The sequence below is a fragment of the Onychomys torridus genome, chromosome 2, assembly GCF_903995425.1.
Source record: "Onychomys torridus chromosome 2, mOncTor1.1, whole genome shotgun sequence".
NCBI lineage: Eukaryota > Metazoa > Chordata > Mammalia > Rodentia > Cricetidae > Onychomys > Onychomys torridus.
In genome coordinates this window covers 69,783,969-69,806,904 of record NC_050444.1, presented here as the reverse complement: position 1 = coordinate 69,806,904, position 22,936 = coordinate 69,783,969, and the positions used below count along the sequence as shown (strand labels likewise).

The window sequence follows — 22,936 nt, the reverse complement described above, 5'->3', positions numbered from 1 at the left end:
CCACTGTGATTCTTAAGCACAGCAGGAATTAAGAGCACAGAGAAATGCACTATGTGCCCAAACACACACAGTTGATAAGTGGCAGAGCCAGAATTAAGAATTCAATTGGGGACTGGTGATATGGCTCAGCAGGTAAAAGTGCTTGCCACCAAGCATGACTTTGATACTCAGAACCAACAGGATGGAAGAAGAGAATAGACCCCTGGAAGTTGTCCTCTAGTCTCTAAGTCTCTATGTGGGTACTGGCATGTGTGCTCTCTCTTTCTCTCCCCCTTTCCCACCTCTCTCTCTCTCTCTCTCTCTCTCTCTCTCTCTCTCTCTCTCTCTCTCACACACACACACACACACACACACACACACACACACATACACAACTCAATAATAATAATAATAATAATAATAATAATAATAATAATAATAACTTTTAAAAAGAAAGAAACTGGTCTTCCAACATCTACTTTATAAAAACAAAGAACTCAGTTAATTCAGATTTTCGAGCGAATACAGAATGAGAACAGGCAGCAGCTGTCTCAGGTTGGCTTCTGTACTTTCAGCCATGTCTCTCCATAAACAAGGTTCATCAGCCTGCAGGTCCAGCGACAGCATTCAGGTTGGACACTCAAGATCATTATTCCCCGGCTACAGGAAGCACCTATGATTTAGCAGTGGGGAGGATGCTGTGTCTGTCTCCATCCTTCCCACTTTCTTGGGGACTGACATCCTTTCTGCTCTGCTCCCCTGCTCTCATCCCTGCACCTTTTGTTCTTGAGCACTACCTCTTTCCATCTGCTCCTCCTTGATAAGAACTTGCTGCAAGCTCACTACACCTTCTCCCAATGGTCCCATAACTCTTTCCCCTGCCAGACTTCATAAATGACGAATAGATGCACATGCCTGGATGCTCTCCCTCCACTCCCCTCTGGATCCTGAAATATGGCTTCTGAGCACACTCTTGTGCAAAGCTGCCTTTCTGACTGTCACCAGGGAAGTCTGCACATTGTCTTTCTGCATTTCTCTACTTTCAATCCTTTCATCCATCCTCACTTAAAGTCATCCTGGTCATTGACACATTTGATAAAGGGACACAGACTAAGGATAACCATAGTAACTCTGAGAGCTGGTCCTGGTACTGTGGGTGTCTAGCTCTGGGTATCTGGCTAAGATCCACGGATGCCAAGATGCCATGAGCTGTTCAAATGAGACCCTAGAGCTTCAGAGCCTTGAGTCCCAACTTACTTACAAAGTTTTCGGTAAATTCACTAAATAAGGATATTTTGACAAGCAAGGGGAATGGGGTACGACATGCCAGGAACTAGTTGTGTGTTCTTGTCACTGCCTCCAAGATTTGCCAGTAACCTAATTTCCTCAATACATGTTTCAAAATGATGGCTCAGTGCTGTTCACAGTGGCTCTGTGAAGAAGTGGCATTTCTTCACAGATTAAGCTGAGAAAATGTGTCCTTGTTTTAATCTGCAGTCCCCCTAGAACATTTTTGTCACTGGCCTCCAAACATGGACCCCGCAGAGAAGCACAGGCCATGAGTTAGCTCCTATTTTCCTAATGCAGAGTCATGACTTGGAGACTGAACTTCTCACTCACTTATTTAGTCGTCCATTCAGTGAGTGCATGTTGAATCTTTGCTTTGCAGCAGGCCTGTGCTGATGCAGCAGTGACTGTCCTGCCCTCAAAGAGCAGAGAAAACTCATCTCAGCAGAGAATGCTGAGGGGGTGAAGGGTGACCCAGGGGCACCCAGAGGGAGACTAGCAGGATTGACTTCTGTCTCTTGCTTCCCAGATCTATCTCCTCCCCACTGCTACTCCCCCACCATCCCTGTCATCTCACACTTATTATATTCCCACAATAAGCTCCAGGCCTGCAGCCTCACCATCTCCAATTCATCCTCCACGCTGCGGTCATGGCCATGATTCTCTAATGCCCATCTGATCACGTCTCAAACTTTCCCAACCTTCAAAGGCTTCCAGGCTTTTACATAAAATTGAAGCTCTTTTGCTTGGGGAAGGGGGGATTCCAGTCACACACGATCCCTGCTTATTTCTTTGACATGCTGTTATTCCACTCCAAGGAGATAAGTCCCTGCATCTCTAGCAGCCACACAAAACTCCTTCTGGAACTCGCATACTCTTTCTGCATGGGAAGTCTTTCTCTTCTCCATGTCATTGCCCAAGACTCATCTCACATCAAACTCCCTAAGAAACCTTTTGATCTTCCCACCCTCCTGTTGCTTTCATAGCATCCTGGCCATATCTCTGTACAAACGCTCACTCCATAGCATCAGTTGTCAGTTAGTCTCACCCCCATGCTATTCTTTCCCATATGGCTCTAGTCACACAGGATGACTTACAGTTACCCAATTTATATGAAGCACTCATGCATTTCCTCTGGCTGGAATGACCTTTCAATCCTTCCCTTCCTATAGAGACTCTTCATTTTTTCAAAAGTATCCCAAGGATCACCTAAATTCCCCAGGGAAAGAGAAGCAAATCCCTGACTTGCAAGTACTGCTGGCACTTTGTTTGTACCATATTGATAAGTTGGTTATACGCCAGAGGTAGTTTCCTCCTTGAAAGGTTTGAATCAGCTTTTACTTCCTTGTGTTTTGTTTGTTTTATTTTGTTTCTTCCAGGCTTTAGCAACAAGTACTGATGCATGTTTTATAAAATGTTGAGGAAATCCAGAGGGAGGGAGCAGAGTGTATATATAGTTCATATGCCCGGGACTCAGTACCTTGCAGAGACATTGCACTCTGGCTGCTCCGTGTGTGTTAATCTCAGATTTACCACAGCACTGTAAACACTTTGAGGGCCAGAACTATGTCATGTATTTTAATATGGTTTCTGGTACTAAATACAGGACACGTGATCAATAAGCTCCTATCAACAGAACCTGAATGTTATCAAAGTGAAGAGATGAAATGAAGGAAGAGGAAAAGCACCCGAGCCAAGCAGGTGAAGAACCCTAGTAGGGGGCGGGGACCTCCATCTTTCCTTGCCAAGATTTTTGAGAATAATAATGAGACTATCACCCTAAAGTAAAAAGAAAAAAAAAAGGGGAGGGGGAATATAGGCTGACAATTATTTTCAACTTTGCCAGTTTCTACTGGAAAATATTAAATATTTCTGGGAAGGTCTTTTCTCCCCCAGTTATTTGAAAAAGGGAAAAACAAAAACAAAAACACTTTCAGATTCCTCTCTCACTGAACCCTTTTTTAATAGAGTCATAAAGCTGGGCTGTTTTAATCCTGTTTTCTTTTCCCAATGCCCTCCCCCATCCTTCCATTTTTCCTTTCTTCTTCAAACTTCCCCTCCTCTGGCTATGCTTATGAGACAAGGTCTCACCTGTGAGCTTTCTCATTGAAGCTCATATAGGTCACACTTTCTCCCATTTCAAAGTCTCAAAGTTTTCAAAGCAAAACTGTTCCCTGTTGGAATGAGCAGAGAGAGAGAGAGAGAGAGAGAGAGAGAGAGAGAGAGAGAGAGAGAGAGAGATGGCCTCTACTTGCCATCTGGAAGTGAGGGAAACCCCCTTGACTATCACCCCGTCACTGATACTGGAGCCCAGCTGCCAGCATTTCTTCTGACAGCACCAGCTTGGCTTCTCTTACAAACTCCAGACTCTGGCTTACAGAAGAGACAAATCTGCACCCACGTGCATCCACCGCACCTTCCAGTCACAAACACGGCGGGATGGAGAAACTTCAATACATACACTTTCTATACGTGAAAAACAGTTAGAGTAAAGGCAAGCCTAGGTGTTCCAGATATGACACCTCAGGCATCTCCAACCTAGATCCCATTCCACGAACAGGAACTGCCACCACAACCCCCACAGGAGAATGAATTCAGGGAAGGCTTTCCAGTGTGGGGCACTGGGCTTCATCCTGCCTTCCTTCACATCTCTGATTCTCCCTTCTTTTCTCCCCCTTTGTCCTGGCTTCACCTGCTGACCCAGTGTTGGCTACCTCCAAGGGCCATTGGAATCCAAGCTTTCCCCAGGGGCAGGCAGGCCCTTTGCTTGCTCTCTCTGAGAGCTCACCTCAGCGGGAACTGGCTTTTTAAAAGGAAATTCTTTTCTCAGGACCTTTTCCTTGGTGCAGAAGAGAAACACAGCCATGCCAGCCCACCAACTAGATAACCAGGTGGCAGGCGGCAAAGCATCTCCACAGAAAAGGTTGAAAGCAAAAAAAAAAAAATTGATAAACCCACAAAGACGAATAACAAGCCCGCATCCTACACATACTTCACACGTGTGTGCCACGAAATCCAGGACAAAAATAAATTCCCAGATTCGCTTGACACCGCTGCCACAAGGCTGTCTTAGTCCAGCCCCTAGAGCTGCTGCAGTGAAGACACCCCCCCCAACCCCCGCCAGCGGAGACCCTGGGGCCCTGCGTTTCTAGGAGGTGATTATGTCAAGCCTTTCAATACTCATCATTCATTTGGCACTGACCCAAGCCTCACCCTAGAAACTCTGTCACTGGTGTCGATGAGAAAGCTCATGGCTAATCCCAATTCTCCAGGTGACACCGTTACTATGTGCCTAGAGCTCAGAAAAGAGAACCTCTGTCAGGTGCCCGCTTGCAGCTAGGGGCTGAGAAATCTCAACCCCTGTTGGGTGGGCGGGTTAGGCATCAAGTACCTGCAGGGCTCCAGTACCCCCACGCCCACCCCCGCGATGCCTCTGGACATCCCAGCCCTGCAAACGCGGTCTGTAGGGCGGAACCGGACAGAGAGAGCGCCTCCACGCCCCCTTTGTCTCCACGTTTGCCAAATGACAGGAGAGGAAAGTTTACGAGCCTGGACGGGGTAGCTTTCTTCTGATTCCATCTGGCACCTTGCGGAAGACAACCCTCCCTGGGATCGCCCTCTCCTACCCGAAACAACCAGGACACTACCTTCATCTGCACCTTGGAACCGGCAAGCCAGGCGTGGGCCACCTGCACCGCGTCGTCGGGTCGGGAACCCGCCCCTTCACCCCACGGCTGTCCTGGCACAGCTGTCCCCGCCCCGGGCTGCAGAAGCCACACTCACCTCCGGCGGCCAAGCTTCCTCCCTTGCGCCCTATTGGGCTGCAAGACTACTGGCAGCGAGGTGCATTCAGGCAGCGGCTGCAGACAAGCTCCCCGAGCGCTGCTGCATTCCGCCTGCGTGGGAGAGCTAGCGGGCGAGCGCGCGGCGCGGGCGTGTGCGAATGTGTGTTTGTGTGATGAGTGTGTGTGCGTGCGTGCGTGCGTGTGTGAGTGTGTGTGTGTGTATGTGTATGCACGCAGGAGGAGGTGGTGCGCGGGATCAGAGATCCCCCTCAACGACCATCCCGAGCTTTGCCTCCTCTGCTACCTCCTCTCGCCTTTGGGTCCTGGTTTTGGGTTTTGGGATCTCTGGTTTGCTTAATGAAAGGGAAGGAGCAAAAGGCTGGCTGGGAGGGGGACATGGGGGGGGGGAGAGGCGGGGAGAGGGCCGCGCATGCTCAGAGAGGGGCACCAAGCTTGCTCTTAAGAGCTGGTGCGTGAAGCCTGCAAGGTTGTGCTCCCCCCCCCCCCCCCCCCCCTGCGCGCCCCGGAGCAGCCAGGCTCAGCGAGGCTCCTGGAAGGCAGCCGGGGGAATCCCGCTGCCTAGGTGCTCCCGGCTCGGGTATTCCCGGGATCCCGCACGCTGGAAGCCAGTGGCGGGATCCCCACCCACCTAGGAGACGCTGCTGCTGCCAGTCTTGGATAGCACCGCGTTCTTCTTGCCTTGGATATTTTTAGTCCTTGATCAAGCATTCCCAGGGGCCAGCGCATGACATCTGCACAGGGATCCACAGGGAAACCCGGGCTACAGAACTAAAAGGAGCTTCTTGACTTGCCTTTCCTTCTTCCTCTGCCACTTCCACTCTGTGACTAGCAGCGGGTGGGGTAGGCAGTCTGCGAGTCGCCCAAACAGCTTTGATGGTTTCAGGACAGAAAGGCACATAATGGGAGAGGAAAGAAGGTGAATCACCACCACGGACCCTAGCTTCAGCCTCCTTCTGTGTCAAGATTCCATGGAGAAGACACTCGCCTACTCAAGAGGGCAAAAAGAACAATGCAGCCATTGTCCCACTTATCTCCCGTGCCAAAGCAATTGTAGGCTTTCATCAGTTGGGGCTTCTGGCCCCTCTGCTAAGTGGAGGAACTGTCAACTTAAGAGAATCCAGTAAGAGAATTTGATCCTGCCAAGGCACAGTAACCTGAGGCCATGGGACACCAGAGGGTGAGAGGCTTTGCAAGTGGAGTGGAAACTTTTTCAGTGATGTTCTGTACACAAAACGGGCAAATGGTTAGTATTCATTCAAAAGCTTCCGTTTTCTTCTCACTGTTTAATCACACCGCAGCACAAGGCCCCCATCTTCTCCCCTACTTTAGAAAAAGCCACCCCAAACAGGCAACTTTCTGGAAAGATACTTCTCTCTTCTGCTCACTCATTTTCTGTCCCCCAAGCAAGAAGCACAGAGCACGGCCTCCTCTGGCAAACGTTTTCCAAGCTTTCGTTAAATATCACTTCAGAGCGCTTCTTCTACGCACTGCAAGCAAGCAGATGCCTTCTTGCTGAACTTTGACCCGTGTCCCATTCATCATCCCAATAATAATGCCGAGTGACACTTGAACAGCAGGACAATTAGATCAAATCCTAGGACACACACAGAGGAGAGAAAACAGCATGTCTAAATACCATAAACAAAAGCAAAGTTTCCGAGAGGAAAAACTAAGACACCAGGATAGAAGGTTCGTACAAAGAGAACGTGTCCAGGAAGTGTCACAGGTGGCCAGTACCTTCCCCCTGAGGTCCACTGAGAAGAGAGCTGAGTCCTTTGCTTAAAGGACAGTGACTCTGACTCTCCATGCACCCAGGAGGGAGATCAGGGTCTCCAACAAAACCTCTTGTATATTTGGGACACCTACTCATATCTGGTTTATTTGTTTATTTGGATTTTGCTATTGCACTATTCAGAAACATTTTAATGCTGATCTGCCTGCCCCACCCCACCACCACCACCACCCCACACACACGCCAAATTCCCCTTAGAACAGTGAACATTGTTTCCAGGAATTTCAAGGTGCTTGTATTAGTAGGGCCGGACAGTGTGCTTTCTTGGGGCAGGGTAGCACAGATACTACATGGTGGACACTGTGTAAGAGGTAAGCGGGGCCTCTCAATGAATACAAGAGCCCAGTGGGACCCAGAAGAGGAGCAGACTGGGGTAGGTAGGAACAGTCTCAAATTCCCAGCTCCATCTGCAGAGGCAAAAGGAAGGCACTTGTAGTAGTAAGTCTGAAAAGCTAGCAAGTCCTTTGTGACCAGCTTTGTCAGGGAAGAAAGGGGTGGTGTTTAACCCTGCCATCAGGGATAGCCCATTCACCAGCTTTTCAATTGTTTTTCTACTTCATTTATTTATTTAGTGTGGTGATGTGTTTGTATGTGTGCAGACACACCTGAGACATCATATCTGGAAATCAGAGGGCAACTTTTGGGAGCCAGTTCTCTCCCTGCACAATGTATGGATCCTAGGATCAAACTAAGCTTGGCTTGGCTGCAGACACCTTTACCTGCTGAGCTATCTCTCTGGCTCCACGTCGCCATCTGAAAGTACCAAGTAGCTTCAAGGTCAAAGGTGAAGGGAACCTTTTATATTTGGAATTGCAAAGCAAATGGAATCCCTCGATATTGCGTCTACTACAGGACTCAGAATGGGAAGTTCTAGAATAAAATTTCACTGTTTGGGGAGTGTGGGAAATTCAGGGGGATTTGCTGGGATAATGTACACAAAGCATGTAACAGTGCCTAGCATGCATGGCTCTCTGCAACTTGTAGCTATTAATGTTTCAGTTAACATTTTCATTCCTGTGAATTCTGTTGTAAGCTGAGGAGATTTTCTTTTCTAAGAGTATGCAAGTAAAACAGCTGAATACCACACGCCTCCTAATTTCCCTTCTGGCTTCTTCCATCGCCCACTCACCCATCACTCTAATGTATTGAAGTCCATATAGCAAAAAGAATACTATGAAGAAACGTGGCAATGTAAGTAGTAACTAATTCCAATCCTCACCTTTCTATACTCATACACAGACATAAATATGAGATATATTGTGTCTCGTATTTCTCATAGTATGAATAAAAGACTTGCCTAGCATAGTCTCTTGGAAGAATCCACTTTCATTGGCAATCAACATTGAAAAATATTTATTTTCACTTTTTAAATTAGCTGACAAAATAAGGTTTTATATAGGGTTTACACTCACATTTTGTTTTGGATGATTACTCCCAAAGACATACTCAACCCTCATCTCACCCTTTCCTGTCCTCACCATATCCTCTTGCCCCCAGCACCCCCCCTTCAGCTTATTCTATTGTCACCCCACTTCAAAGTCCCCTTCTCCCTAGTCACATGGGTCCTTTCTAATTTCCTGGCCTTTACCTATGTTTACTCCCACCTGGATACACATACTCAATAGCTAGAGGCTAGGATTTGCATGGGAGAGAACATATGGCATTGGTCTTTCTGAGCCTGGGTTACCTCAAATTATATTTTCCAGTTGCATCCATTTTCCTGCAGATTTCATGAATTCCTTTTCCTTTACAGTTGGATAAAAAGCACATTGTGTATATGTACATTTTCATTATCCATTTACTTGCTACTAGACAGTATATTTTTCTCCTTTCTAAGTTTACCTATCAAATATGTTACTCCTGACTGTAACAGCTATATTAGTAATAAAAATTTTGCTGTCAGAACTATGACAAAATTATTCACATGATCCATTGAATATAAAATAAATAACTTAGCACACCAAGTTTTTTGTTTGTTTGTTTATCTGTCCTTCATGCAGCTCAGTTACAAGCCACTCAAGAGAAGTTTTGTGCTTCTGGTGCCTCAAGGAGTAAGCAAGGGGAATATGTTTAGTAAATGTTTAAAGGGTGAGTGATAAATATATACTCACAAATTAATCTATGCTGATAAAATGTTGACTATGAAACAGACTTCTGAATTCAGTGACACTTGACACTTTTAGAGATAATGAAACTGGTAGGTCCTGTTTTTAAAATTGTGTGTGTGCAATTGTCTGAAAATGAAAGGTGAAATGAGAAAGGCAAAGCAGGTCTCTGAAGACAGTTTTTACTCCCTTGGAGACAGACAAATCGAGCCCATTCTAACGTCTTTTCTAATTCAGAAAGAGAACAAAGTGTATGATAGTTGAAGAGACAGACAGATTCATGCTAGACAACTAGTCCACCAGAATTATCTTCCAGTGCATCAAAATGTCTCCACTGAGAAGAATGAAATTGTGGTTAGAATACTTGACTCTAAATAGATAGATAGATAGATAGATAGATAGATAGATAATCAAAGAGAAGAACTGCTTCCAGGATACCAGGATACCCAACCTTTCTCCTTTATCTGCCATGCATGAAAGTGAGACTTTGGTTTTATTTTCATGGATAAGAGTCAGGGTAATAGGGATTAGAACCACAGGGAAGGTCTTAGCTTTGGTCCTCATATAAGCCACAGAAAGGACAATGAGAGGATCTGAGTAATACTATATTTGTCTCCCCCAACTCACACATGCTGTGGATATTGCTCTGTATAAATAAAGTGCTGATTGGCCAGTAGCCAGGGAGGAAGTATAGGCGGAACAGAGAAGAGAATTCTGGGGAGTGGAAAGCTGGGGCAGAGAGACACTGCCAGCCGCTGTCATGAGATGTTAAGATACAGGTAAGTCACGAACCATGTGGTAACTTTCAGATTAATAAAAATGGGTTAATTTAAGATAGAAGAACTAGATAACAAGAAGCCTGCCATGGCCATACAGTTTGTAAGCAGTATAAGTCTCTGTGTATTTACTTGGTTGGGTCTAAGCTGGTGTGGGATTGGCGGGTGAGAGAGATTTGTCCTGACCGTGGGCCAGGCAGGACCAGAAAAACTCTAGCTACACACACACATTTATTAAGAACTCACTGAGACTGGTCTGAATAATGAAGGAGATCCAAAGATAAGCAGCTTAAATCCTTTGTATCCTACTATCATAAGGAGAAGACCATATTCTGCCAATCACACAAACCTGGTCTCTCCTCAATTATCTTAATTTGGTCTTAATTTTAGGATGCCTGTGTTTCTTAATAAGACCCTGGATGACATACAACTGCAGAACCTTTCTCGTATTCACAGACTTTTCTCACCTATCTTGGACCTTATGATGATTTGAATGAGAATGACCATCATAGGCTCAAATGTTTGAATAATTAGTTCCCAGTCAATGGAACTATTTGGGAAGGATACAGAGATGTGGCTTTGTTAGAGAGAGTGTGTCATGGGGCAGTATTTGAGGCTTCTAAAGCCTCCTGCCATCCCCAGTGAAGTTTCTGCTTCTTCTGTTTTGTGACTCAAGATATAAGCTGTCAGCTGCTGCTTGTTTATCACCATGCTCCCTGTTATGATATTGACTCCAACCCTAAAAAACCATAATCCCCAAATAAACTGTTCTATATGTTACCTTGATCATGATGTCTTATCATAGCAGTAAAAAACTAAGACAGATCTCATGTTTGTGCTTTGATATCTGGACTTCTACATATTCTGTGCTTTATATTTTGGGTTAATACTTCATATGTCACACCTCAGACCCAAAGTTCCTACCAAGGTCTCCAGGTCTGCCCACTGTCAGCATTTCTTCAGTGCTGCAAAATGGGCAGAAAGTCCTTTTTCATTCTGACCTATTTTGCCAGCCTTTAGTGGTTGATTCTCAACAGCCTGGGTATCTTTGTTTTTTATCAACTTAAATTCAGTGGGTAGAGATAAATCGCTCAATCATCACTTTATAGTAGTATGGTTCAGAGGTCAACAAACTTACTTTGTAACAGACCAATAAGTATATATTTTATGCCTTGTAGGCCATATGGTATCTGTCATAAGTATGCAAATCTGATAATCAAATTATGCCACTGACAATGCATAAAAGAATGGGAATGGCTATACTCCAGAATTTTCTTTTTATAAAAAACAGGTGGTGGGATGGATTTGTCCTGCAAGGTATAGTTTGCCAACTCTGAGTCCAGCCTTTTCCTTTTTAACCTTCACATCTATCATCAGCAATGTGTTGAGCATAAGAAACTAAACTTGACTTTTGTCCTGCTTGTAAGAAAATAATAACACTGGTTATTTACAGGAAAATAATGACACTTGTGCAGGCAGTCTTAGTTTTCTCAGTCTAGAGGCTTCTTGTCAGCAAGCATGGGCTTCTTCACTATCTTAAAAACACAGTCAAGAGATGAGTTTTTTTCTACTTGTAAAGCATCTGCCTGTTTTCTGCATATAACAGTGTAAGCAATAGCAAGTATACTATTTTTAGCCTAAAAGCAACTTATGCAGTCTTAGAAATTTGATGAGAGAAGTATTCAAAGAAAAATGAAAAAATGCAAGCATGATATTCTTTCTTTCTGAAATAGAGCAACTAAGTACATCCTGACTGACCAACGCCTTCAGAAACTACCTCCCCAAATAAACTAAACCTAATAAAAATGTATCCTTGGCACAGACCACTGCAGCCAGAAATGGTGAATGACCTGCCTGCCAGCAGAACTGCACTCTTCCCTGGACTCTGCCCCCAGCAACCCTTCTCTAAGCCCACATCATCTGAGCTCATCCCAGAGCTCTGCTACTGTTGGGCCCTGCCCCCAACCCCAGAAGTCTTCTGCCACTGAGGCACAGACCACACCAGTCACAGCTGCCTTCAGCAGTTGACAAGCAGCCTTTCCCCAGAACTCCAGCAGATTCCATAGACCCAGAAGAACAGCCCCAGCACCGGTACTAGAGGCAATGCTGGCCGTAGGTACCCCAGAAAAAGACTCATACTTTATTGAAGGCTAGGCTGGATCTAGAGACCCAAGAAAACTTAGGCTTTACCAGAGGCCAGACCAGATCAAAGGACTTAAGGCTTCCAAACCCCAGTGGAGACACCCTACTGGACCTGAAGACACACCAGTCACCAGAACTTTTGGCCACTTAGGCCAGAACACCAGAGAAGAAACAGAAACCAAGGGACAAAACACCCACCCAACAAAGACAAAAACAGGAATCAACACCTAGACCTATAATCATCCCAAATCCAGATGACTAAATGCCAATGTAAGAACACAACAAATAACAGAAAGAGCAATATGTCACCACCAGAACCCAGATATTATATGACAGCAAGACCTGAACATTCCAAAACAAATGAAGCACAAGAAAATAACCTTTAAAATAACTATATGAAGATGGTAGAGGTCCTTAAAGGAAAGGAAAAAAGTCTCTTAGAGAAATGAAGGAAAGAACAACCAAAAAATTGGAGGAAATCAATGAATTTCTTAAAGAATGTCAAGAAAATCGAGAAAAAAACAAACAGTTGTTGGAAACCAATGAAACTGTTGAGACCTGAAAATGGAAATAGAATCAATAATGAAAGCACAAACTAAAGGAATTCTGGAAATGGAAAACCTGGGCAAGCAAACAGGAACTACAGATGCAAGCATCACCAACAGAATACAAGAGATAGAAGAGAGAATCTCGGCCGTTGAAGATATGATGGAGGAAACAGATTCATCTGTCAAAGAAAAATGTTAAATCAAAAAAATTGCTAACACAAAACATACAGAAAATCTGGGATACTATGTAAAGACCAAATCTAAGTATAATAGGAGAAGAAGAAGAAGTATCCCAGCTAAAAGACCCAGAAAATATATTCAACAAAATCATAGAAGAAAAATTTCCTACCCTAAATAGGTATACCTATAAAGGTACAAGAAGCTTACAGAACACCAAGTAGATTGGACCAGAAAAAAAGCCCCTTTGCCACATAATAATCAAAACACTAAACCTACAGAATAAAGAAAGAATATTAAAGTGCAAAGGAAAAACATCCAAGTAACATATAAAGGCAGACCTATTAGGATTACACCTGACTTCTCAAGTCAGAAATGAAAAGAGAGACATAACAGTAGATGCAGAGGCAATTCAGACAATCATTGGATCATACTTCAAAAACCTGTACTCCACAAAATTGGAAAATCTAGAAGAAATGGACAAAGTTCTTCATACATACCAAAATTAAACTAAGATCAGATAAACAATTTAAATAGATCTATAACCCCTAAGGAAATAGAAGCAGTCATCGTCAAAGTCTCCTAACCAAAAAAAGCCCAGGGCCATATGGTTTCAGCCCACAATTCTTTCAGACTTTCAGAGAAGAGCTAATACCAGTACTCGCCGAATTATTCCACAAAATAGAAACAGAATGAATATTACCAAATTCCTTTTATGAGGTTACACTTACCCTGACACTCAAACCACACAAAGATCTAACAAAGAAAGAGAATTGCAGACCAATTTCACTCTTAAACATTGATGCAAAAATGCTCAATAAAATACTGGCAAACTGAATCCAAGAACATATCAAAAAGATCATCCACCACAATCAAATGGGTTTCATCTCAGAGATGCAGGAATAATTCAACATCCAAAAAGATCTGTCAATGTAATCCACCATATAAACAACCTAACAACAACAACACAGAAAACCATGATCATCTCATTAGATGCTGAAGAAGCCTTTGACAAAATCCAACACCCTTTCATGATAAAAGTATTGGAGACATCAGGGATACAAGGAACATACCTAAATATAATAAAATCAACATACAACAAGCCAACAGCCAACATCAAATTAAATGGAGAGAAACTCAAAGCAATTCCACTAAAATCAGGAACAAGACAAGGCTGTCCACTCTCCCCATATCTATTCAATATATTTGAAATTCTAGCTACAGCAATAAGACAACAAAAGGAGATAAAGAGGATGCAGAAGAAAGAAGCCAAAGTACAGCCTTTTGTAGATGACATGGTACTTTACATAAGTGACCCCTAAAACTCTACCAGGGAACTTCTATAGCTAATAAACACCTTTAGTGAAGTAGCTAAATACAAAATTAACTCAAAAAAGTCAGTAGCTCCCCTCTATACAAACGATAAAAGGGCTGAGAAAGAAATCAGGAAAACAACACCCTTCACAATAGCTACAAACAATATAAAATATCTTGGAGTAATTCTAACCAAGCAAGTGAAACTTGCATGATAAGAACTTCAAGACTTTGAAGAAAGAAATTGGAGAAGATATCAGAAGTTGGAAAGATCCCTCATGCTCATAGATTGCTAGAATTAACATAGTAAAAGTGGCCATCTTACCAAAAGCAATATACAGATTCAACACAATTCCCATCAAAATTCTGACACAATTCTTCATAGACCTTGAAAGAACAATACTCAGCTTCATATGGAAAAACAAAAAACCCAGGATAACTAAAATAATCCTGTACAATAAAAGAACTTCTGGAAGTATCACCATCTCTGATTTCAAGCTCTACAATAGTTATAGTAATAAAAAAAAAAAAAACAGCATGGTACTGGTATAGAAACAGACCAGTTGATCAATGGAATTGAATTGAAGACCCAGAAATGAACCCACACACCTATGGTCACTTAATTTTTGACAAAGAAGCCAAAACCATACAATGGAAAAAGGACAGCATCTTCAACAAATGGTGCTGGCATAACTAGTTCTTGGCATGTAGAAGAATGCAAATAGATCCATATGTATTTCCCTGCACAAAACTCAAGTCCAACATTTTCATAAATCCAGTTACACTAAATCTGATAGAAGAGAAAGTCGGGAGTAGCCTTGAAAATATTGCAACAGGAGACAACTTCCTGAATAGAACACCACTGGCAGACACTGAGATTGATAATTAATAAATGGGACTTCATGAAACTGGAAACCTTCTGTAAAGCAAAGGACACTGTCAATAAGACCAAATGACAGTCTACAGAATGGGAAAAGATATTTCCCAACCCCACAGAGAAGGCTGATCTCCAAAATATATAAAGAACTCAAGAAACTAGAAAATCAAATAATTTCATTTAAAATTGGAGTACAGACCTAAACATAGAATTCCTGACAGAAGAATCTCAGATGGCAAAGAAACACTTAAACATCAGGGAAATTCAAATGAAAATGACTCTAGATTCCATCTTACACCTGTCAGAATGGCTAAGATCAAAAACACAAAGAACAACTTATGCTAGAAAGGATGTGGAGTAAGGGACACACTCCTCCATTGTTGGTGGGAGTGCAAACTTGTACAGCCACTTTGGTATTTAATATGGTGATTTCCCAGAAAATTGGGAATCAATTTACCTCAAGACCCAGAGATACCACTCTTGGGGCATATATTCAAAGGATGATCCATCATAACACAAGGACACTAGCACAATTATATTCACAGCAGCTTTGTTTGTAATAGTCAAAACCTGGAAATGACCTAGATGCCCCTCAACCAAAGAATGGATAAAGAAGATGTTGTATATTCATACAATGGAGTATTACTCAGCTATTAAAAACAATGACATCAGGAAATTTGAAGGTGTGTGGCTGGAACTAGAAAAAAAAATCATCCCAAGTGAGGTAACCCAGTCACAAAAAGACAAACATGGTATGTACTCACTCATAAATGGATATTAACTGTAAAGGATTACCATTCTACAATCCAAAGACCCACAGAGGCTGGGGAACAAGGAAGGACCAAGGAGGGATGCAGGGTTCTCCCTGGGAAGAGGAAATAGAAGAGATCTCCTGGGTGGACTAGGGGTCGGTGGAGGAAGAGAGTACTAACAGAGATATTGGTGGAATTATTAAGGCCACTCCACGTAGTTAAAAGGGAAGTTTATTTTGTGGGGTAACTTACAAATGAAGGGGTAGGTCGCAGAGTCTGGTAAGGTAGAGGGTAGTCCGGCGGCGGCGTTCTCTGGAGAACTCTGCTCGGTCCACCTCTCGCGTCCGGCGTCCCGGAACCAAGAGAGTGAGTTCTTCCCGATCCTTCGTCTTCTGCTTCCTCCTCTGCCCCGCCTTGTGGGTGTGACCATTACCGAAGCCTCAGTGGGGGTTGGAACTTCCAGGCCAATGCTGGGATGCCTATCCACTACAGATGACTGAAATGGGGGAAGCATTTAAGGGCCAGATAGAAACCTGATTCAAGAGAAACCCTCAGGATTTTTCAAGGATGACCCTAGCTAAGACTCCTAGCAACAGTGGATATGTAGCCTGAACTAGCCATCTCCTGTAATCAGATTGGTGACTACCCCAATTGTCATCAGAAAGCCTTCATCTAGTAACTGATGGAAACAGATGCAGAGGCCCACAACCAAACACTAGACCAGGCTCAGGGAATCCTCAAGGAAGCAAAGACTGTAAGATCCAGAGAGATCAAGGACATCACAAGAAAACCCACAGAAACAAGTAACCTGGCTCATAGTAACTCACAGAGTCTGAACCAACAACCAGGAATCAACCTGAGCCCTCTACATATACACAGAACTGACCTAAGCCCTCTACATATATGTGACAGTTTTGTAGCTTGGTCTACTTGTCAGACTCCTAACAATGGGAACAGGGGCTGTCCCTAACACTTTGACTGGCTCTTGGGAACCTATTCTTCATACTGGGTTGCCTTTCTCAGACTAAATATAATGGAAGGAGCTCAGACTTAGTGCAATTTGATATGCCATGCCTTGTTGATATCCATGGGAGGCCTGCCCCTTTCTGAACAGAAATAGAGGAGGAGTGGATTGGAAGAGGGGCAGAGGGAAAGTAGAGGGAGGTAATGGGAGGAGAGGGGAGAGGGGAAACTGAAGTAGGGATGTAAAATAAATAATTTTTAAAAAATGTACCCTTATGTAAGTCCCCACGCAGAGGCAACCCTCTGCTGTGTTGAGCTCCTGGGGTTTTCACTGTTTGCTAAGCACTATTACAGCATTCAACACAACTTAAAAATGAATTTCAGCCCGTCGGGGAAATGTCCCTACTCCAAAGTAGTCCAGAGATTCCACATGTCTCTATTAAAATACATCATTTCTGCAATTCTAAAATTTATATGGAATCTCAGTGGACTCCAGATAACAAAAAAAAAAATTTAAAAGAAGAACAAAATTGGAGGTCTCACTCTCCATGATTTTCAAACTTACTACAGAGCTAATCAAAACAATGTGGTGCTGGCAAAAAGGCAGGCATATAGGCCCCCCAAACAGAATAGAGAGCCTGGAAAGGAGCCTCACATATGGCCCAAATGATTTTTGACAAGTATGCCAAAACTGTTCAATGGAGAAAAGACACTCTTCAGCAAATGGTAAAGGAAGAACTGCTTGTCCACATGCAAAATAAAGCCTTTGGACTCCTGCTGTACACCACAAATGTCAACAGATTAATCAAAAACAAACATAAGAACTAAATCTTTAAAACTTTTGAAAGAAAATGAAAGTGGAAAGCTTTACAATGTGGATTTTGATAATTATTTCCTTAGCTCAAGCAATAAGCACCAGTGATAAAAGAAAAATGATAAATTTGTCTGCATCAAAACTAAATAAATTGTGTATCAAAAACCACTAAGAACATTACTAAACACAAAAGAACACTCATAGAAGGTTTCTTTTTTTTTTTTAAATCATAGGCATCATGTAACCAGTAAGATGTTAATATTAGGGCTGGAGAGATGGCTCGACAATTCAGTAGCACTGGCTACTCATCCAGAGGACCTGAGTTCAATTCCCAGCACCTACATTATGACTCAAAACTGCCTATAATTTTAGTTACAAGAGATTCAGTGCTTTCTTCTGACCTCCATGGGCACCAGGTACACATGCAATGCATAGATACACATGCAAGCAAAGCACCCATACACACAAAATAAAAGTTAGGAAGAAAAAAGTCATTACAATCCAGAATGTATAAAAAACACTGGGGATGGATTGTTGGCTCAGTGATGGAGAGTGGTTCTGTTCCCAGTACCCACATGGTGACTCACAGCTGCCTATAACTTCATTTTGGGGGAGTCTGGCTTCTGTTGGTACCAGACACATGCATGATACACAGACATACATGCAAGCAAAACACTCAGACACATAAAATAAAAATAAATGATACTTTAAAAAAGAATACCTACAATCCAATAACAACAACCAAGTGAACCGGCAGATGAGCCGAGAGGCTGGTATCATTGACACTGTCTGTGCTGTGAAGAGACACCATGACCACGATAACTCTCATAAAGGAAAGCTGTAATTGCCAGCCAAAGTGTTAGGGACAGCCCCTCTTCCCATTGGTAGGAGTCTGAGCTTCAGAGATTTAGTCCACCTGGCAGTCACGGTGACATGCAGGCAGACATGGTATTGGAGAGGAATCTGAGAGTTCTACTGGATTCATAGGCAGTAGAAGAGACAGAGGGACAATGGGCCTAGCTTAGCTTCTGAAACCTGGAAGCCTACTCCCAATGGTATACTCCCTTCAACCAGGCCACACCTACCCCAACAAGGCCACACCTCCTAATCTTTCTAAGTGGTGTCACTCCCTAGTGACTAAATATTCAAATATATGAGCCTATAGGGGCCATTGTTATTCAAACTACCACAGCTGGGCACACATTTCTCAAAAGGAAAATGTGCAAATGACCATCAGGCACACAATCTGATATCAGTGTACACCCAGCCACTTGGAAACTATGACTAAACAAGAAAATAACAAATGTTAAAAAGGACACGATGGGGTGCTCATGGGAATTTAAAAGAATAGTCTCTATGACGGTTCTTTTAAAACTAAGCATAGACCTGCTATGTGATGCAGCGATGCCATTTCTTGGTAGATAGCCTCAAATCTTAAAGGCAGGGGCATGGATAGATACCTGTAGACTTGTGTTTGTAGCAGCACCCGTTCACAAGAATCAAAAATGGAAGCAACTCAAACTGTCCATTGACAGATGAATCAGTGAACAAAATATAGCATACATATCCAGCAGAATAGTATTCAGACTTGAGGAAGGAAGAAGACATTCTGACAGATACTATAACATACTTCAACTGTTCAGACTAAGTGCAGTAAACTAATCACAAAGTCCAAATGCTGCATGAGTGCCTAGAGTAGACAAGTCCATAAAAACAAGCTAACAGAGGGGCAGTCACAGGTACAAGGCAGAGGGGGCAATGGGAGTCATTATTTACAGGTACATATTTCTAGTTATGGAAGATGAAAAAAAACAAAGGTTGGTAATGGTGACTGAATTTTTAAGAGTAAAATAGTAAATTGATATGGTGCATACATTATCATAATTTAATTTTATTTATTCATTTATTTGTTATTTAGTTAGTTAGTTATTGAGTTATTGCAGTTACAGACAAATGCTCTACCACTGGGCTACAGACCCAGCTTCACAATTCTTTTTAAACTACAGATTTAAATTTATTCCTTCAAGTATTCCTTCCCAGCAAGCTTCCTCAGTCAAATACTTCTATTAATAATATTTGTGATCCAGTAAAAATAGGTCTGCATTTTGACTTTGATTTTAATTCTGGCTCTGCAAGGAAATGTTTTAACTTCATCTCCATGGGTAAGACACTTAAGCCTAGATAGATAGATAGATAGATAGATAGATAGATAGATAGATAGAGATATAGATATAAATAATTTATCTCACCAAATCATGAGAATTAAGATAATGTAAAAAACAATAATAATGCCTATGTCTTAGTTAGGTTTTTATTGCTGTGAAGAGATACCATGACCATGGCAACACTTATAAAGGAAGTATTTAATTGGGGCTCGCTTACAGAGGTTCAGTCCATTATCATCATGGCAGGGAACATGGCAGCGTGCAGGTAGACACAGTGCTAGAGAAGTAGCTAAGAGTCACATACCTTGCAGGCAACAGGAAGTCAACTGACAGTCACACTGAGAGAAGTTTTAACAAGAGAAACCTCAAAGCCCTCCCCCACAGTGACACACTTCTGCCAATAAGACCAAACCTCCTAATAGTGCCACTCCCACTGGGGGCCATTATCTCTCAAAACAACACAGCTCGTCAAGTAAACTAACAACTGTTATCACGTTAGTACTCACCATTTTCCCCCAAAATGACATCTTGAAAGGGTGAAGGAATCCTTGGCCTCTTGTGTAACTAATTACCATATTTATTTCTCAAATTGTTTCATGACTTTTTTCTCCCTATTCGCAAGGCTAGCATCACAAGTAAAACTCTTATCACCCAACCTGGGCAGATGCCTGGGGCCAATGTAATCACAGTGCTTGAGGTCAAGAACTCCTAAGAATCTGCCTGAGAGTGTGACTTTGTGTTTTTATGTTCTTTTAATTTACAGCTGCATTTGCTGGAAGAACAGTTCCAAGAAAGGTATAAGAGAAAAACCTCAAGGAAATAATTTTAAAGTAATAGCAATGTTGCTAGAATACAGTGCAGTCACATGGTGTGTGTGTTGTGCATGTGCATGTGTGTGCAGGTGTGTGTGTGTGCACAGGTGTGTATATCAAAGCAGGCCAAAGGAGGATGCCCTGTGTCCTGCTCCTTCACTCTCCCTTCCTCCCTTGAGACAGGATCTCTCACTGAACTGGGAGCTTACTGTTCTTTTCAGCTAGATTGGCTGGCCAACTGGTTGCACTGATTCTCCCTCCCATTCCTATTTCCCTCTGTCCCCAGTGCTGAGGTTGCATGTATGCGAAACCATCCACAGCTCTTTCACATGGGTGGTGGGGATCTGAACTTACACACTCATGCTTACACAGCAAGTGTTCTTACCTACTGAGCCATCTTCTCAGCCTTGAAAGTTTGATTTTCTATACCTTTGCCATTGAAACTTTTAAAGAGAATGTCCCTTGGTGATCCCATGTCCCGAATCTAGCAAAGGACCCAATAACTCAGGAAAAGCTTTGGGGAACACCTATACCAAATGATGCAAATATTTTCACAAAGTACCAGTGATGGTTTACCTCCTCACCATTACCATCAGCAGGAAATCTTCTAGAGATCATCACTATTAGTCTACACAGCTCACTAAGCCTGTCAATGAGCTGTCTGCTGTCTGGCTTGCTCTCTTCACCCTCTGACCAGGAATGGAATCCAAATAAGCAATTGGCATTCTCCAAAGAAAAAAACAAAACAACAACAACAACAAAAACACTGTTCTCCCACATCCAGGCATGAGCCTAGAATGTCAACCTAGTGGATTAGGGTTTCCACTGCTCGAGCTAGCCATTGTGGTTTCTGACAGATGGTAAATGACCCAAACCTAGAAAACTGGGTCAAAATCCAGAACTCTGTCTTCCATGAAAAGAAAAATGTCTGTTTTTTCTTACTTGAACACTAAGCGTTTGACACGCTGTAAGCCTTGAAATCCCTTGGATTATCCTTAAGATGATTTTACTATGCCTTAAAATACCACTAGATGTTTCAGTTACTTGAGAAGTTCACTTGGTCTCTGGCTTAAGGCATTTTGATTTGATTTTCTTTCCCATGCCCTATTGGAATTGTGGTGATAAATGCAGCCATTTTGGCATCTCTTTAAGAATAACAGAGGCAAAGAAAAAGAAAAGCAAAGAAAAGACCTGCACAATGCTCCAAGGATCCATCCCTCTGGCCACATCATGCCTGTTTTCTAATCCTAAATATTTTAGACAGTCTCACCCATAAGCCCATGTCATATGTGTCCCCTTCCCCTTTTTCTGAAGTACCAGCTTAGATGGCTGGTGCCCTTCAAGGCTAACACCCACTGCTAGACAGATGGAGCTGAGAGGGCCAAGGCCAAGGCCAGGTCTATGCTGCCAACTCATTTGGCTACAGGCCCAGCCTTACTCCATAACCACCAATGCTGTCATTATCCAGCTAAGGCTGGTCTCAATGCTCTTTGCTGTCAGCTTCTCTAGGCTCCTGAAGATGACAGTAGGCTGTAACTCCTTGCTCCATCCTGCCATTCATACATCTACCAATCACAGCTTTATGCACTTGATAAGGTGTCCCTTGGCAAGAAGCATCCAGAAGCACCCTTTCATGCCCACAGCAGGTGTCAGGAGAGTGTCTGGAACAGCTGCCAGCCTCCCATTGCCAGGCTGGTGTGATTGGCTTGCTGGGTACTCCTTTCTTCCCTGCAGCTCTACAAGGTTTTCACTTCACAAGCATCAGTTTTGAAGAGGAATAGTGACAGTCTTGTTTCATCTCCATTAAGAGGTCCATCTTCTATTACACACACACACACACACACACACACACACACACACACACACACACACACATCCAGTAGGGATCTAAAATATAATCTGACCATGTCACTCACTGGCTTAACCACCCAATGGTTTTTCCAAGCTTGCTGCTCAAAGTCCATTAGGGGCTTGGTTAGAACTGTTTTGGCCCCAGACCTCACCATTTACAAACCATCTTCTTGCCCCCGCCTTGCTATTCCAAGCTTGCCAAGTCCCTTTCAATACTGCACGCTGGTTTTGTTCCCCTCACCATGTCTGCCTAAGTCTTATTCGCCATTCAAGTGTCAGTTTAGATACCACTTCATCCAGAAAGCTTCCTCGGAGTCCCCTAAGGTCGGGAGAGGAAGTCGAGTACCTTGCCTGCCTTTGTGTCCCCAAGGCTCTCCTGACTTGATCTCTAGCTTACTAATAATGGCTATATGCAAGTTACACAAGTGTTATACTTGAAATACTTCAGTCTCCCTCCCCTACCCCAACTCAGTAGCCATTATGGCAATATTATGTGTTGATACCTTCAAGAAGTGATTAAGTCTTAGGGTACAGTTCTCATGGGTGGCATCAGGAGTAGGTTCATTCTCTTCAGCTCTTCCAAGATAGAATGTAGAAGGAAGACATACATCCGATGTTGAGCTTCCAAACCTCTAGAAAAGCAAGAAAATAACTTTCTGTTCTCTCAAGTGACACAGCCATGATTATTGTATCCTATTGTATTGCAGGATGTGACTCTTTGCAGACTTTGAAAACAAATTAAAGATAAAAGTTATCTTTCATCTCACATATACTAG

The 22,936-nt window shown here is 43.0% G+C and overlaps 1 protein-coding gene across 2 annotated transcripts in view; it reads right to left on the bottom strand.

Annotated features, from left to right (window-relative positions):
* The window catches only part of Plppr1 (phospholipid phosphatase related 1), a 272,010-nt gene extending 266,195 nt beyond the window's left edge, over window positions 1-5,815 (bottom strand). Inside the window, exon 1 of one of the 2 annotated variants that reach the window (XM_036179672.1) lies at window positions 5,701-5,815. The gene's annotated coding sequence lies outside the window, so the exon portion shown is untranslated. Of the gene's footprint in view, window positions 1-5,049; window positions 5,237-5,700 lie in introns of those variants that run through there. The other variant, XM_036179671.1, reaches the window with a different exon arrangement.
* Between the last annotated feature and the right edge of the window lie 17,121 nt (window positions 5,816-22,936).